General features: G+C 34.9%; 1 long non-coding RNA gene across 2 annotated transcripts in view; it reads left to right on the top strand.

Annotated features, from left to right (window-relative positions):
• Positions 1 to 19,034, top strand: part of LOC143647204 (uncharacterized) — a 410,235-nt gene that overhangs the window by 301,984 nt on the left and 89,217 nt on the right. Inside the window, exon 3 of one of the 2 annotated variants that reach the window (XR_013157917.1) lies at positions 14,769 to 15,652. The exons of the other annotated variant lie outside the window; for it this stretch is intronic. This is a non-coding gene — a long non-coding RNA (uncharacterized LOC143647204). Of the gene's footprint in view, positions 1 to 14,768; positions 15,653 to 19,034 lie in introns of those variants that run through there. 2 annotated transcript variants of the gene reach the window in all.

Genomic DNA, 19,034 nt, shown 5'->3' with positions numbered 1-19,034 from the left:
ATTTCCAATAAAATCATAAATATAACAAGGATGCCCATCCTCTTCACAGTGTACCACAGTTATTAGACAAGAGAAATTAATAAGAGGCTGTGCTGGTTTGAAACTATTATGTACCCGAGAATAAAACGTGTTTTAATCCTGAGCCATTTCTTTTAATCCTGTTTCAATATTGTAATGCAGAAGCTTTTAACTAGATTATATCCACAGAGATGTGGCATGTCCAATTGTGGGTGTGGCCTCTTGACTAGGTGGAGATGCAATTCCACACATTCAAGATGGATCTTGATTAGTTTACTAGAGGCCTTTAAAAAGGGAAGCATTTTGGAGAAACCTCACATGCAGATGCTTGGAGAGAAGTTGCTTCAGAGCTGAGAGAGCTGTGGATATTTGGAGATACTTGGAGTGCCAACAAAGAAGCAGATACCTAGACATGGGCAGAGAGCCCAGAAGATGTCACCATGTGCATTCCCATGAGATGCTAAGCAAGCAGAACCAAGAGTTGTGTTACGGAGGAACTAAATGAAGGCCAGCAAATGATTAGAGAGAAAACCACAGGAAGCAGAGGCTAAAGGCAATGGAGCCCAGGAGCAAAGGACCAGCAAATGGCAGCCATATGCCTTTGCAGATGACAGAGGTGTTCTGTATGGCATCAGCCTTTCTTGAGTGAAGGTAACCTCTTGGTGACTTTATTTGGACATTTTCGTGGCCTTTGAACTGTAAACTTATAACATAATAAATTCTCTCTATAAAAGCTATTCATTTCTGGTATATTGCATTCTGGTAGCTTTAGCAAACTAATACAGAGGCAAAAAAATAGAAATAAGTAAAATTTTATTTATGGATGATAATGTGGGAAATTAAAACTTCCCTGGATTTATCAGTGTTCCTGTAGAAAACTCTAGCCTCCTAAAACTCTTCAGAGAGGGGGTAGAAAGAATATTCAAAGATATAATGGCTGTAACTTCAAAATTTAATGAGAGATATGAATAAATACATCCAATAAACTCAATGAACTTCAAACAGTATAAATTCAAAGAAATCCACACTGAAATACATTATAATCAAACTTTTGAATGCCAGACAGAGAGAATTCTGAAAGCTATGAAGGAGAAACAGCATATCATGTACAAAAAGGATATAATTAGATTAAGTGCTGAATTTTCATCTGAAACCATGGAAAAAGAAGACAATGGGATGACATATTTAAATGTTGCAAGGAAAAAAAAACCCAGTAACATTTCTATGTTTAGTCACACTGTCTTGAAAAATAGAAAGTAAGATTAAGACATTCCCAGATAAAAGCTGAGTATGTTCATCACCACTAGACCAACCCTACAAGAAATGCAAAGGAGTTCATAAGGTAGAACAGGAAGGACACTAGATAGTAGATTGAAGCTGTATAAAAAATAAAGACCTCTAGCAAAAGGAACTACATGGGTAAATATTAATGCCAGCATATCCTCTTTTTACTTCTTCCAAATCTAAAATGCAAATTAATGAAAAGTAATGATAAATACATGGTCTCTGATATACAATATATAAAGATATAACTAGAGACAGGAATAATATAAAGGTGGACAGGGAGGGTACAGGGTCATAGTTTTTGCATGCTATTGATATTAAATTTGTATTGACAATATTAATAGATTTGGATGTAAAAGTTAAGCACCATGCTAACCATAAACAAAATATTTGAAAATATTAACAGAAGGAAATGAGAAAGGATTCTAAAAGATTTACTACAAAAATCAACTAGATACCAAAGTAGGTAGTAATGGATAAACTGAGAGACAAAAAAGATATACAACTTAAAAAATGCAAAATGCAAAGCGGCAGAAGTAGGCCCTCCATTTTAACAATACTACCGTAAATGTAGATGGCTTAAATGCTCCAGTCAAAAGGCAGATATTGGCAGAATGGATAAAAAAGCAGGACCCAACTATATGCAACTCACTAGAGACTCACCTTATATTTGAAGAAACAAGTAGGTTGAAAGTGAATGGGTTGAGAAAGAATATTCCATGCAATAGTAACCAAAAGAGAGTGGAGTTGGCTATATAAATATCATTTAAAAATAAACTTTATGTTAAAAATGACAATTAGGGTCACTATATATATTAATAAAAAGTCCATTTACCAACAGTATGTAGCACTAATAAACATAGACACACCTAACAATAAAGTCCCCAAAATGAGTCAAATATTGACATATTTGAAGTAAGAAACAGACGTTCTACATTAATTTTAGGAGAACTCGACACAAACTTTAGTGTAATGCACACCACTTTACAGTAATGGATAGAACATCTAGACTAAAGATTAATAAGGAAATAGAGGGCTTGACCATACTATAACTAGACCTAAAAGACATATGAAGAACACTTTGCCAACAATAGCAGAATGCACATTCTTTTCAAGTGCACAGGGATCATTCTCTAGGATAGATCATGGATATTAGGTCACCTAACAAGTCTCAACAAATTTTAAAGGATTCAAATTGCCTCTACGTGGGAGACTCGGTGATGGAGGGCCCACAAGATAAGTGCCTTCATGTGGCCAGTGAGCTTTGTTATTGACCACAACAAAAATAACATTGGAAACTAGAGTTGACCAGGCTTTTGAGGGGGCAATAAAGTTTGTGGCGGTTAATGGAGTCAACTGCAGAGTGAGAATCAAGAGAGGCACCATTAGCTCTATAACCTAAGCAGTTTATTCCTGAGGTATCCTTAGTTTAGCCCAAGAATTTGCTGTTAAGGTTAAAGGAATCAAACTTGCCCCAGTTGCACAGTATCTGGCACATTGTAATCACTCAATAAATGTTTGCTAGCATGACTCAGGAGCATTTTCTTCCACATGTAATACAATTACAAGGAAATCCCTGAGTAATTAAGAAAACTTAAAATCATTTGGGGAATGCAATAATCCAAATGGCCATGGGCACAATTACAAAGATTGATCCTATTACAGGGATGGTTATGAACTTGACTGACCTCAAGAAGTATATGGAGGAGGCACCTGATCACAAGAATCTGGATGTGCCATACTTCACTGATGTTGTGAGCACAACAGAAAATGTGTCTGTATATACCTGGGAAAACCTTCAGAAATTTCTTCCTGTGGGAGTTCTTTATAAAGTAAAGGTATATGAAATTGACACGATATTGTAATCTAGTAAGGAGAACAGATCTTAGGGTTAGCATTGCAGAAAGACTTAATTTCTTTCTATATTTGCAAAAGATCTTGATCCCCTTGGAGCATTAAGAAAAAATCACTGGTGTTCTTTTATACACCAGCAATGAACAACCCAGAGAGGAAATCAAGAAAACAATTACATTTACAATAGCATCTAAAAAAAAATATCTAAAAATAAATTGTGCCAAGGTGCAAAGATTTATAAACTGAAAAATTCCAAACATTGTTGAAAGAAAATTAAAAATGTCTAAATAAATGGAAAAGTATCCTGTGTTCATATATTTGAAGACTCAATATCATTAAGATATCAATATTACCCAAAGAGATTTACATATCCTCAGTGAAATTCCAATAGCCTTCATTATGAAAATGGAAAAGTCAAGTATCAAAAGACAAGGGGCCCTGAATAGTCAAAAGAAGAGCAAAATTGGAAGACTTGTTTCCTGATTTCAAAACTTGATACAAAACTACAGTAATAAAAAGATTTGGGTACTGGCATATGGACGAACATATAGACCAACAGAATAAAATTGAGAGTTCAAATATAAATGCACACATCTATGACCAATTGATTTTTTTATAATGGTGCTAAGTCCACTTAATGGGGAAAATAGCACCTTTAAATAATTGTTATGGGAAAACTGTATATCTACATGCAAAAGAATGGAAGTAGAGCCATACCTTATCACATAAAAAGGTTAATTCAAAAGTGATTAATGTTCCCAAATTATGCACCCCGCCAAAAAAGAAGTGATTAATGACCTAAATATTAAAAACCTACAGAAATATCTTCAGGACCATATGTTAGGCAATAAATTCTTAGACTTGACACCAGAATCATGAGCAAAAAAAGAAAGAGTTGAAAAATTGGACTTCATCAAAATTGGAAACATTTGTGCATCAAGGATGTTATCAAGAAAGTAAAAGACAAAATCTATAGAATGGAAGAAAATATTTCTAAACCATATGTGGTGGTTTGAAGTTGTATGTACCCCAGAAAAGCATGTTTTTAAATTTAATTAATTCCTGTGGGTGTGGACCCAATGTAAGTAGGATCTTTTGATGAAGTAACTTCAGTTAAGGTTTGACCCACTTCCTTCAGGAAGTACTGAAATCTCTTATAAAGGAATGAAATTCAGACAAAGAGAGAGAAAGCTGTAGGAAACAAGAAGCTGAAATCAATGAGACCCAGAAGAGAAGGGAGAGACCAGCAGATGCCACCAGCAGATGCCACCATGTGCCTTGTGCTATATGGCAGAGGAGCCATGAATCACTGGTAACTGGTCTTCAGGAAGAAAGTATTACCTTGATAATACCTTAATTTGGACATTTTCCTGGCTTAAAACTGTAAGCTAATAAATTCCCATTGTTTAAGTCAACCTATTTCATTGTATTTGCTAGAGCAGCCTAGGAAGCTACAATATCATATATCTGATAAGGGTCTAATATTCTGAATATATCAGAATATATAACAAAAACTTAAACAACCCAGTTTAAATGGTCAAAGGACTTGATTGGACATTTCTTCACAGAAGATATTTAATTGCCAATAAGCAAATGAAAAGATGCACATCTTCGGTTATTAGGGAAATACTAATCAAAAACACAATGGATGGCTATTATTAAAAAAAGAGAGAGCAAGAAGTATACAACCATAAAATGGAGTGAAGTTCTGATACATGTGATAACATAGATGAACCCTGAAGACATCATGTTGTGTTACTAAGCTAGATGAAAAGGACAGATATTGTATGATTTCACTAATATGAAATATTTAGAATAAGCAAATTCATAGAGTCAGAAACTAGAATATAGATTACCAGGGGCTGGTGTGGGGAGTAGGGAATGGGTAGTTAATGCTTAAATTATACAGAATTTCTATTTGGGTTGATGGAATTGTTTGCTAATGGATGGTGGTGATGGTAGCACAATATTGTGAATGTAATTAACTTACATATTTACATGTGGTTAAAAGGGGGGAAATTTTAGCTTTTATATATGCTACTAGAATACAAATTTAGAAGACAGGACTGAACAACACAGTATAAACACAATGTAACAACTATGGCTAAAGTTAATAGTACATTTATAGTAATGTTCTCTCATCAATTACAACAAATATACTACAGTAATGTAAGGTATTAAAAATAGGGGTATATATGGGGACTCTGTGTTTTATGCATGCTTTTATGTAAACCTACAACTTCTTTAATAATTTTTTAAAAGCCTGGTGCAGTCACTGTGAAAACCATTACGGTGGTTCCTTAAAAAGTTAAATAAAGAATTATCATATGTCCTGGCAATCCCACTTCTAGGTATATAGCAAAAAGAATTCAAAGCAGTGACCTAAACAGATATTTGCACACCAATGTTAACAGAAGCTTTATTCATAATAGCCAAAGTTGTAAGCAACCTAAATGGACATCATCAAATAAGTGAATAAACAAAATTTGTATATACATAGAATGGAATATTATACAGCTGTAATAAGGAATGAAGGTCTAATACATGCTACAACATGGATGAACCTCAAAGACATCATGTTCAGTGAAATAAGCCATACAGAAAGGGACAGATATTGTATGATTTATCTTATCTGAAATAATTAAAATATGCAAATTCATAGAAATAGAAAGTATATTACAATATATCAGGGGTGGGGTTGTGGGGAATGGAGTGCTAATGCTTAATGGGTGCAGAGTTTTTTAGGAGGCATGGAAAAGTTTTGGTAATTGATGGTAGTAATGCAACATCATTTTAATGTAAATACTTATACTGAGTTGTATACATGAAAGTGGTTAAAATGGACAATTTTAAGTTGTATATAGGTTGCCATACTACAAATTTTTTAAAACCACATAATTTATTAATGGTGATAGATCATAGTTACTTTTGTAGGGACAGTGATATGGAGGGCACAATGGCAAAATACTGGTCATTTTCTATTGCTTCATCTGGGTAATGGTTACTCAGATGTGTTCATTCTGTGAAAATTCGATTAAAGTAAATAATTATGACTTGTATACTTTGCTGTTTGTGTGTAGATTTTTTTTTATATTAACTTAAAATAGAAAAAAACATTTTTTCAGAAAAAATAGATGGAAAGAAACATTGAAAGTCTAATAGAAAAGTGTGCAAAAGATATGAACAATTTGCAAAAAGATATAAAAGTGACCATTAAACACCTATAACATCATTAAACCTCAGTCATCAATGGAAAATGCAAATAAAACTACATTAATATAACATTTGTACCTCTTATTTTGCAAAAGTTAAAGTTTTGCCACACGTTAGTTGGGGGAAACTGTGTGCAATACAGCATGCTCATACATTATTAGAGGTAATGCAAATTAGTACAACCTTTGAGAAAGAGAATTTGGCAACACCTAACGAGTACTTATATATTTTCCTTTCAACCTAAACAACCCATTTCTAGGACTTTTTCCTGAAAGTATATATCCAACAATTCAAGAATACATGCACAAAACTATTCACTGAAGTGCTCTTTGTTATTACAAAACATTGGAAACAACCTAAATGTCCCTGCAAAGGGTACACAGTGAATGAATGTATATGGTTCTTGATCCAATATAGTACTATTCAGCTGTAAAAAGAATGAGTAAGCTCTCTAAACTGATACAGAATGATCTGCAGTATACTGTTGTGTGAAAAAATAGTGCAAAAATGCAAAAGTGTCTAGCATATGTTGACTTTTTTAAAACTTTTTTTAATTGTGAAAAATAGCATATATATATGAAAGCAATATGATTTCAGAGTTTGGTATGGGTTATAATTCCACAAGTTTAGGTTTTTACCTCTAGCTGCTCCAGGACACTGGAGACTAAAAGAAATATCAATATAATGATTCAGCAATCATACTCATTTGTTAAATTCTCACTTCTCTGTATATCTTCACCTTCTCCTTTGATCTTATTCCCAATCTTTAGGTGTATTTGGACTATGCCCATCTAACTTTTTTCATTTTGGGAAGGGCTGTTGATAATATGGGATAGGGGGATAGAACTAGTTGATGTTTTGGAGAGGCTGGCCTCTCTAGATTCTGGTCTAGGAATCCAATCAGAGGTTGGTAAGTTTCTGGAAAGTAATCATAGTGCATGGAACCTTTGTAGAATCTTGGACAAAGCCCAAGGTATCCTTTAGCGTTGGCAGGAATGGTTTTGGTTGGGGTTTAGCAAGTTAAGATAGGTAGCAAAGTCTGACTGAGGCTTGCATAAGAGTAGCCTCCAGAGTAGCCTCGTGACTCTATTTGAACTCTCTCAGCCACTGATACCTTATTTGTTATGATTCTTTTCTCCCTTTTTGTTAGGAAGGAATTGTTGATCCCACAATGCCAGGGAAGGACTCATCCCTTGGAGTCATATTCCACAATGCCAGGGAGACTTTTACCTCTGGGTGTCATGACCCACATAGTGGGGAGAGTGATGATTTCATTTGCAGAGTTGAGTTTAGAGAGGGAGAGGCACAACATCTGAGCAACATAAGATGCTAAACTAACCCTTAGCCATAACTATAGATAGGCTAAACCTTCCCACTACATAAATAAGCTTCACAAGAGCAAGTCTCAAGATCAAGGGCTTGGCCTGTTGACTTGGGAATCCCTAATGTTTGTGATAATATCAGGGTTTTCCCCGGTGGTAAAGTCTAATAGCTCCATATTTTTTCTCCCATCCCTCAAGGGACTTTGCCAATACTTTTTAGCTATGTGCTCAACATAATCTGGGATGTATCCAGCCATTGCATTAAGCTATACAGAATTACAAGCCCTCATTCCATTCTGGGCTCCCTATGTTTGGGTTGTTTCAATGATCTATCCATACAGGTTGCATTAAATTATGTGATACAGAAAATTTATGTTCTGGAAAAAATAAACCTCTCTTCCTTTGGTCTCATAGAGTAGGTGAAGTTCTAAAATACAGACTATGTTTTCCATAACCATGTGTTCTGATTTACCTTAGTTCTGATCTGATCATTGAGGCCTGATATCTTTTTCAATTTCTTTAACAGTTGTTGTATGTGGCAATGCTGACTTTCAGAACTGCAGTACTCTTACTTTGAGTCTTAGGTTTCAATCCGGTATCCAAATTTCTAGGGAAATGCCAGGTTATACATATATACCACAGCCTCTCAGTATCTAGAAATAATAATTACTACTCCAGACTAAATGTGACTGCTATAAAAGCTTACAATCGAGGCCCCAATTTTCTTACAAGTATTTTCTAACTGAGACCATATAATATTTGCTCTTTTGTTTCTGGTTTAGTTGGTAACACATAATGTCTCACAGGTTCATTCATTCACAATGTTTCATTCTTCACGACTTCATTCTTTTCCAAAGCAGCACAATATTTGATCACATATATACACCACAGTTTGCCACTCTAGTTCTCAGTAAGTTTATCCTTCAGCCAAGTCCATCCATTGACCATCATCTATAATGTCCAAAGTCAATAGTCCATCAACAGTCTCAATTTTAAGCAATTTTCACTGCTCCCAAGAGAAAAAAAAACAATAAACATACCCTCACCAAATAGAAAATCCAAACATCCCCATTAACTCTTGTCCCTCCCCTCCATATTATTTACCCCTAACATTGCTGTGGTACTGTTCATATCTTCCTGTTAAATATAGCCCATAGTATGCAATAGTAGTTTTCCCCATACCCTGATATTATAAATTCTTTGCAATGTTATAAACTCTTTGTATAAAATTCATACATTTGAAGTATGAATAAGTATGAAAACTTATTTATATTTGTAGTGCTAAATGGTAGGATCATACAATGCCTTTCAATCATTTCACCTTCAATATGGCAATACTACTTATAGACCCACTAATGAACCACCTTCTTTTCTATCCATTCCATTACATTTAAATTCAACCTCATTAGCTAACTGCTCACACATCTCTAGCTTCCATGTATCTCTAGGTCCCCTGTATTCTATATTATAAGCCTCTGAGTTTACCTTTACCGTGGTCATAAAAGCAAAATCTGCAGTATCTATCCTTTTGTGTCTGGCTTATTTCACTCAGCATTATATCCTCAAGGTTTGTCCATCTTGTCATGTGCTTTAGGACATCATTTCATCTTACTGCTGCATAATATTCCATCATGTGTATATACCACATTTTGTCCACTCATCTGCTGATGGGCACTTGGATTGTTTCCATCTTTTGGCAATTGTGAATAATGCTTCTATGAACATCGGTGTGCAAATATCTGTTTGTGTCACTGCTTTCAGCTCTTCTATGTATATACCAAGTAGTGGTATCACTGGGTCATAGGGTAACTCCATATTTAGTTTTCTAAGGAATGACCAGGCTGTCTTCTGTAGTGGCTGTACCATTATGCATTCCAACAAGCAGTGCATAAGTGTCCCAATTTCTCCACATTTTCCCCAACATCTATGGTTTCCTGTTTGTTTAACAGCAGTCATTCTTATAGGTAGGAGGTGTTATCTAATTGTAGTCTTGATCTGCATTTCCCTCTTAGCTAATGAAAATGAGCATCTCTTCATGTGCTTTTTAGCCATCTGTATTTGCTGTTCAGAAAAAATGCCTATTCATAACTTTAGCCCATTTCATAATTGGGTCGTTTGTTCTTTTGTTGTTGAGTTGTATGATTTCTTTATGTATAGGATATCAAACCTTTATCTGATGCATGTTACCAAATATTTTCTCCCATTGAGTTGGCTACTGCTTCATCTCTTTTTGACAAAGTCTTTTGAGGCACAAAAGCATTTGATTTTGAGGAGTTCTAGTTTATCTATTTTTTTCTTTCATTGCTTGTGCTTTGGGTGTAAAGTTTAGGAAGTTACCTCCTATTACTAGGTCTTGAAGATGTTTCCCTACATTATCTTCTAGGAGTTTTATGTACTGGCTCTTATATTTAGGTCTTGATCCACTTTGAGTTAATTTTTTGTAAGGTGTACGGTACGGGTCCTCTTTCATTCTTTTGGCTACTTAGCTCCAGTTCTCCCATGCCCATTTATTGAGAAGACTATGTTTTTCCAGTTCAGTGGATTTGAGGGTCTTGTGAATATCAGTTGACCATGGATTTTGGTGGACTATTTCCACACTCTCAATTTTATTTCATGAGTCAATACTTTGTGCCAGTAACATGCTGTTTTGAGCACTATTGCTTTATAATAAGCTTTGAGATCAAGAAGTCTTAACCCTCCCACTTTGTTTTTCTTTTAAAGGATAAGATATTTGTAGCCATCCGAGGTCTCTTTCCCTTCCAAACAAATTTGGTAACTAGCTTTGTCAAGTATTTAAAGTAGGTAGTTGAAATTTTTACTGGTATTTTGTTAAATCTGTAGATCAATTTGGGTAGAATTGACCTCTTAACTGCATTTAACCTTCCTATCCATGAGCAGGGAATGTCTTTCCACTTATTTAGAGGTTCTTTTCTTTCTTTTAGCAATGTTATATAGTTTTCTGTATACATGTCCTTTACATCCCTAGTTAACTTTATTCCTACATACTTGATTTTTTAAGTTGTTAGTTTGACTGGAATTTTTTCTTTAGTTGATTCCTCGGTTAGGTCATTGCTTGTGTATAGAAACATTATTGATTTTTGCAGATTAATCTTACATTCTGCCACTTTGCTGAATTTATTAGCTCAAGAAGCTTTGTCATAGATTTCTCAGGATTTTTCAAGATAATATCATGTCATCTGCAAATAATGAAACCTTTACTTCTTCCTTTCCAATTTGGATGGCTTTATTTCTTTTTTCTGCCTTTTTGCTCTAGTTAGAATTTCTAGTACAATGTTGAATAATAGTGGTGACAGAGGGGAAACTTGTCTCATTCCCAATCTTAGGGAAAGGCTTTCGGTCTCCCAGCAATGTGAGAGACAAGGTCTCTCACCATTGATGGTGACTTGGGTTTTTTCATATATGCCCATTATCATGTTGAGGAAGTTACCTTCGGTTCCTACCTTTTGAAGTGTTCTTTTATCAGAAAAGGATGTTGAATTTTGTTGAATGTTTTTTCAACATCAATCAGGATATCATGTGATTTTTCCTTTTGATGTGTTAATGTGCTGTATTACATTGACTGGTCTTCTTGTGTTGAACAACCTTGCATTCTTGGTATAAACCCCACTTGGTTGTGGTATAAAATTATTTTAATGTGTTATTGGATTCTATTTGCTAATATTTTGTTGAGAATTTTTGCATTTATATTCATTAGGGAGATTGGCCTGTAGTTTTCATTTCTTATAGCATCTTTACCTGGTTTTGATATTAGAGTGGTGTTAGTGTCATAACATGTGTTAGGTAGTATACCTATTTCCTCAGTGTTTTGAAAGTTTGAGCAGAACTGGTATTAGTTCTTTTTGGAATGTTTGATAAAATTCCCCTGTGAAGCCATCTGGCCCTGAGCTTTTCTTTGTAGTAAGATTTTTGATGACTGAATTTCTTTACTTGTGATTAGTCTGTTGAGATCTTCTATTTCTTTTTAAGTCAGTGAAGCTTGTTCTTGTATTTCTAGGAATTTGTCCATTTCATCTAAGTTATCTAGTTTGTTAGCATATAGTTGTTCATAGTATTCTTTAATTATTTTTTTAATTTCTTCAGGGTTCCTCTCATTTCTGATTTTGTTTATTTGCATCCTCACTCCTTTGTACTTTGTCAGCCTAGCTAAGGGTCCATCAATTTTACTGATTTTTTTCAAAGATTCAACCTTTGGTTTTATTGATTCTTTCTATTGTTCTTTTGTTCTCCAATTCATTTAATTCAGCTTCAATCTTTGTTATTTCTCTTCTTATATTTGCTTTGGCATTAGTTTGCTGTTCTTTCTCCAGTTCCTCCAGGTAAGCAGTTAAGTTCTTGACTTCTTCTCTTTCTTCTTTTTTAATATAGGCATTTGGGACAATAAATTTTCCTCTCAGCACTGCCATTGCTGCATGCATCCCATGAATTCTGATTTGTCATACTCTCATCTTCATTTATCTCCAGATGGCTACTGATTTCTCTAACAATTTCTTCTTTGTCCCTCTGGTTGTTTAAGAATGCATTATGTAGTCTCCATATAATTTTGGAAGTTTCTGGTTCTTTGTCACTTATTGATTTCCAACTTCATTCTATTGTGATCAGAGAAAGTGCTTTGAATAATTTCAGTGTTTTTAAATTTATAAACAGCTGTTTTGTCTATTCTGGAGAGCGTTCCATGAACAATAGAAAAGAATGTATATCCTGATATTTAGGGGTGTATTGATCTATATATGTCTATTAGGTCTAATTCATTTATCAAAATGTTTAAGTTCTCTATTTTCTTGCTGATCCTCTGCCTGGTTGTTCTATCTATAGAGAAGAATAGTATATTGAAGTCTCCCACTATTATTGTTGAAACTTCTATCACTCCCTTCAGTTTTGCCACTGTTTGCCTCATATACTTTGGAGTTCTTTGATTAGAAAACATAAACATATACAATTGCTATTTCTTCTTGGTGAATTGTCCCTTTTATTAATACATAATGTCCTTCTTTGTCTCTTGTGATGTCTTTACATTTAAAGACTATTTTTTCTGATATTAGTATAGCTACTCCTGCTTTATTTTGGTTACAGCTTGGATGAAGCATCTTTTTTCCATCCTTTCACTGTAGATACATCCTCTCACAAAATAGATACAAAAATCTATTTTGTATTCTTGGGTCTAAGATCAGTCTCTTGTAAGCAGTATATAGCTGGATCATATTTCTTAATCCATTTTGTCAATCTGTATCTTCTAATTGGTGAGTTTAGATCATTAACATTCAAAGTTATTACTATAAGGCATTTCCTGAATCTGCCGTCTTATCCTTTGGATTTTATTTGTCAGATCTATACATTCTTTTCCCTCTTTCTCTTTTTACCCTTTAAGTTACCCTTACTGGTACTCTTCAATTCTGTACTTTCCTCCAGACCTCTCCTAACTTTTTTTTCAGCCAAACAGAAGTCTCTTTCGTATTTCTTGTAGGGCTAGTCTCTTATTGAAAAATTCCCTCTGAATTTGTTTGTCTGTGAAAATTTTAATCTCTCCCTCACTTTTTAAAAAATATTTCCATTGAGTAATCTTCACACACATACAGTCCGTCCATAGTGTACAATCATTGGCTCACAATATCATCACACAGCTGTGTATTCATCACTATGATCATCAGTCGGATAACTCTGCAAGGATAATTGTACAGTTATTGTAGAATAAGAAGACTGTTCATGTAGCCTACACCTGGAACTCTAGAAGAAATTTATTTCTGAGCTACCACTCCAGCAAGGCAGAATAGTAATCTAGAAATTGTCAAATGTATGGTGACACCTTCTTTTACCTTTCTCCATAGCTGAATCCCTTAAGCATCTGCCCAAGATGATTCTATTAACAAAAAGATTTTTAACTTTTGTCAGTCTTGCTTTTTTTCCTCCTAATACCCTTATTCTGATAATCAAATTAGATTTTTCTGAATATTAAAAGATTTTTCACATCTGATTATCTATCGTGTCTGCAGCTTCTTTGAAGAAAGTAGATTATGTGACTCTGTGGTTTATGAAGAAGTCAAACTATAGTCTAACAGAGCTGTCCAATGGCCTGGACTGAGTAAATAAATTCTCTAAGTAAATAAATATATTTATTTATTCTAAATAAATATAATAGTAACTTACTGAACCAGTAAAATGCTCTGTCTTGGGATTGACAGTCATGCTTCCTTAAGATGTGCATCAAAATCTCCCTGAAGTCCTGTGGCTGTGATGTTTAGCCCTCACTCCCACCTTCCCAATCACTGAACTAGACAATCTCTAAGGTTCATCTCAACAATAAGTTATTTATTATTTGATGAGAATCAAAGGTTTAATGTGATCCTGGGCCACATTACTTCAAGGTTTTAATAAAGATTGTTTCCTTTTAAGAATGAATATAGGAAGTAGTTATAAAAATTGAAATCTGTATTTGGAGGTAGCAAGCCTGCTATGGATTTTATGCTTTGGATAATAGTTTATGCATCTGCCTCCCTCTAAATGAAGAGCATCTTAGGGGCAGAAATTGTATTTTATTTTACTTGGGATCACCACTGCATACAAATAGCTTTTACCTAACTAATAGAAAATCAATATATTTTTAACGTGACAGAATAAACCCATAGGCATCAGGATATGAAATAATGGTCTACTATTCCCCTCCTCCTCTTCTCTCCTTTCTACATCTTTCTCTCTCTCTCTCTCTCTCTCTCTCTCTCTCTCTCTCTCTCTCTCTCTCTCTCTCTCTCTCTCAAACACACACACACACACACACACACACACACCACCGCCACCGCCACCGCCACCACCACCACCACATTCCACATATAGAGCAGCATGCTAAAGAGGGAGACATTATAATATTATCAAACTTATCATATAGACTTTGGCTTCTTTATTGAGATATGTGCCTATGTAGCCTTAGGGCTGAATTAGCACATCTCTTAGTAAGAGAATCTCCACTCAGCAGCTGTGTTTTCCAGCCTTTACTATGTAATAAACTGCCTGACAATGCAAATACAACAATATTGGCCTGGCTAGTTTTCTTTTTTTTTTTTTCAGATCCAGTGGAGGCTGAGAGGCTAGAATGTGGTCCATTGATTCTAATTTGAAATGCATGTTGCTATGCTGATTCATGTCAAAGATAAGTTTGCTTTTATGAATATAGTCCTTCTCTCCCCAATAAATAGACTGGAAGAGATCACCCTTTGACAGGAAAGAGACTTCAGGATTGGGTCAGTCCTAAATGAAGGGGCCTATTTAGTTATTTATGGGACCAACTTGCGAATGTGCTTCTGAAGCCTAGAAATGAATACTGCCTTTGTGCTAAAGGACTAGTAGATGATGGTTTCTGCTAACTTCAGTCATGTCTATGAAGACCTCACATCTCACTGGATAAGCAGTGCAACTCTTAAGTCTATTTAATAACCAGAGAAGCTACATGTTGGACAGAGCTGACAAGGAAAAGTAGGGAGCATCTCTTTTATCAGGGAGTGTTCATGTATATATGTATGCTATGGATTGAAAGACTTAAGTCATGAGGCATTGGAGCTTCTACTTCAGGGTTTCCAAAATTAGCTTTCAGTTCGGCATGTGGGATTCTAGTTCTGTGTTCTGTTCAGAAATTTTAAAAGTATATAATGTAAGCCAACATTTCTATAGAACTTGAGGTTTCTCATGGAAAATTTCATATTTGGAACACGTGAAATTAATAAAAGAAATGAAAGGCATAGGGGGAGGGTCTAGTCATTTCCTTCTTTATTCATTCATTATGTTTTACTCAATGCTTACTAGGTGCTGGTAAGGATCTCCATTGCCCCTATATCCTCTTTCCAGATCCTGTTAATTACACCTCCTAAGGGCAATAATATGGGCCTTCTAGTCAGAATACCTGAGTTTGAAGTCTAGTTACACATTTATGTGACCTCAAATTCTTTAGTGTAAATAATACCTACTTTATAAGAATGTTGTATAGAAACAACTGTGTTAATACATGTTAGGTATTTAACTTTTTTTTTTTTTTTTTCTAATACGTGGGCAGGCACCGGGAATCGAACCTGGGTCCTCTGGCATTCCAGGCAAGCGTTCTTGCCTGCTGAGCCACCGTGGCCTGCCCATGTTAGGTATTTAGATCTTTGCTTAGCATATAATAAGTAATTTAAATTTTGGGCTATTATCTCCTGAACCTGTCCTATCTTATCTCCTTGCTCTTACCTTAACCTAGGACTTCATCATATTTCTCCACTAATCTCCTAGTCTTTATTGTCTCTCCTCTCAAAACCTTCCTCTGCAAGACTATCAGGGTAATTTTTTCTGAAATGCAAATATGACCAGGTGACTCCCCTGGTTGTATTCAAACTCCCCTTCATGGTATACAAGGCATTCACCTCGCTAACCTTAAGCTCCTTCCTACTCCCTCCCATTTGTTCTTCCACCATGTTGAAAGGCCCCTAGTGATTCCATCATGGAAGACTCTCTTATGCTTCAATGCCTCTGTCTAGTATACTCTTTCCCTTCTTGTCCACCTAGTGGGTATGTTTCAGCCTCTTATGCGGGATTTCCCTTCTCTTGAAAGCCTTGTATAACTACCTCTCATCTGTAGTTTGTTTTAGGTGAGTTTCTAAGCAGATGACAACGTACTCCATCCAGATTCTGAGGAAAACATTCTGTTTTCTTCAGAATGGAGACATTTAAAATTAGAAGTCCAAGCAGTGAGACAGTATTTATTGAACATTCACTTATAACAAAACAGGTGTAGCTCTGAGGTATGTACTCTCTGAAAGAGGAGATATTATAGAAATATTTATTTACACCCTACAATATTTAAAAAGAAACATGACCTAAAGTAGCTTTGCAAACTCTGGAATCAAAGAATACAAAAGTAGTGCAAAGAGGGGAACAGGATTTGTTGTTTGATTCAGAATATCCATGTAGCACAGACTTATGGCTATACCCAAATCCATTTTTCCTTCTTCCTAAAATATCAGAACCCCAAGTTTTCTTCTTGCAATTTTTATCCAGAATAAAGACTACATTTTTCAGCCTGTTTTGATGTAGATGGTGGTCATATGACTATTTTATAGCTGATAAAATGTAAATGAAAGAGCTTTGTGGGACATCCTGGAGTTTTCTTTAAAAGGAAAAGGTAGGCTCAACCATCTTCCCCTCTTTTTGTCTTCCTGATGTCTTGGATGTGAACGTAATTTATAGAACATTAGCAATCATTTTGGTTCATGAGGTGATCTTAAGGATTGAAGACATTCTAGGGAATAAAGCAACAAGATAAGAGAATAGGTCCCCAGTGATAGCATCGATCTACCATACTAGCCCTACTCAACGACATCTAGACTTTTGATATGAAAATAAATTTCTATACTGATTATCATTAATTTAAATGTTTCTGTTATGTGCAGCTAACCAATCCAGTACGTAAGATAAAAGCAAACTAAGCTCTCAAGAGAAGAACAGCTCTTCCTATATTGATACTGAGAAGATATTTCTCTCTTGGGTTCATATAGAGAAAATAAAATATAATGTAGTTAGAAACATTTTCAAATAATGTCTTAAGAGTAAATACACCAATGAGTTTGCAATTCTGCAAGGGTGGCAAGTGTAGCAGATGAAGCTGGTTAACTGCCCTTTGTAGGTTTAATGCAAGAATAAGTTTTAGATTATGGGAGTGAGTGAACTATATATTCAGTCATATCTTACCAGTACTCCTCCATAATTATTACTTTTTTCAAATGTACTATTTTCCTCAGGAGGTATTGATTGACATTGAGCAATGAGTTTGAGGGAGTTTAGTTATTTTATTTTAGTAACATAAAATAAGAGCTGAGCTTCTACTTTCAACCATGATTGAGGAACAGGGATCAGATCTACTTCCCCATCTTAAAGGAAAGGAAATAAAAGATATAAGTACTATAATTCTTCATGATTACTTCATAGAGAGAATTTTCAGGCTACAGCACAGGGAAAGAATACTCACACATACATTGTTGGCCTCCCTGAGCTGAAGAGACAGAATTCAAAATAAGGGGAAACTAAGGCAACATGGGGCAGAGTACCAGAGAACTTCACAGAGTGTGGATTTTGGAAACTTGAAGAGGATTCTCCTGAAGTCTTACAGCTGAGTATTGATTAGTGCATGCATGTGGGAAACTGTCCAAACCACAAAAAAAATGTCGCTGAAAAAGATTAGGAGGAAGAATTCCTAGAAATCACAAAAAGCCTGAAATAATTCATGTTCCCACCGGCCAGGATGGAAAGACTACCTAATACATGACACATAAAGAGAGTCCTGAGAAGACCTGCATCATTAATGAGGCTGAGTTAACACTTGACTTAAGGCAGTTCCAGATCCACCCTGTAAAGCCTAAAAGCCTGATTTCAACAAGTCAAATTGTTACCAAGTAACTTAGCTATATCCTATAGAAAAAGAACACAATTGTTTAAAGAAATTAACAATTTTTGGCAGTAAATGGAAATTACCAGAATTACAAATAAACTGTTAATCACAATTGATAATTAGGAGAAAAATCAATCAATAAAAACATGCCCAGAAATGGTGCAGATGATAGAATTCATTTACAAGTATATTAAAAGAGTTGTTATAAATGTAACAAATATGTGCCAGAAATTAGTGGAAAGGATAAGCATGTTAAGGAGAGACAGATACAAAAGGTCCAAATTGAAGTTCTAAGGATAAAATACTCAGGGTCCTGTATGGCAAGTAATCTAGGTGGGATTTAATGAATATTAGACACGTTATGCAAAAAAAATTAGTGAGCTTAAAAACATAGCAATAGAAACTATCCAAAATGAATCACAGAGAGAAAAGACTTGAGGAATAAGGAAGAAAACATGAATAATTAGCGGCATAACATCAGGTATTCAAATGTGTAATTGGAGTCCTAAAAGAAAAGAAGTGTGAGGGTGTACAGAAAAATATTTGAGGAAATACTGGAAGAAATTTTTCCAGATTTGATGAAAATCTTAAATTCACAAAAACAAGTTCAACAAACCTCAATGAGAAGAAAAATATAGAACATCATAATCAAAAAATTTTTAAATAAATGATAAAAAGAAAATCTCCAAAGTAGCCAGAGGAAAAAAGATAGGTTGTGTACTGATAATCAAAGGTGAAAATGGCAGTAGATTGTGAAAGAAAAGCAATGCAATCCTGAAGACAGTGGAGCAACATCTTTGAAATACCAAAAGGAAAACAAAATGTCAATTTAAGCTTCTGTAGCCAACAAAAATATCTATTAATAATGAATGGGAAATAACCATTTCAGAAATAAAAGTGATAAAAGACAGCAGACAAGA

This window comes from Tamandua tetradactyla, chromosome 9, assembly GCF_023851605.1.
Source record: "Tamandua tetradactyla isolate mTamTet1 chromosome 9, mTamTet1.pri, whole genome shotgun sequence".
Taxonomy (NCBI): Eukaryota; Metazoa; Chordata; class Mammalia; order Pilosa; family Myrmecophagidae; genus Tamandua; species Tamandua tetradactyla.
This window is presented reverse-complemented; position numbering and strand designations above follow the sequence as displayed.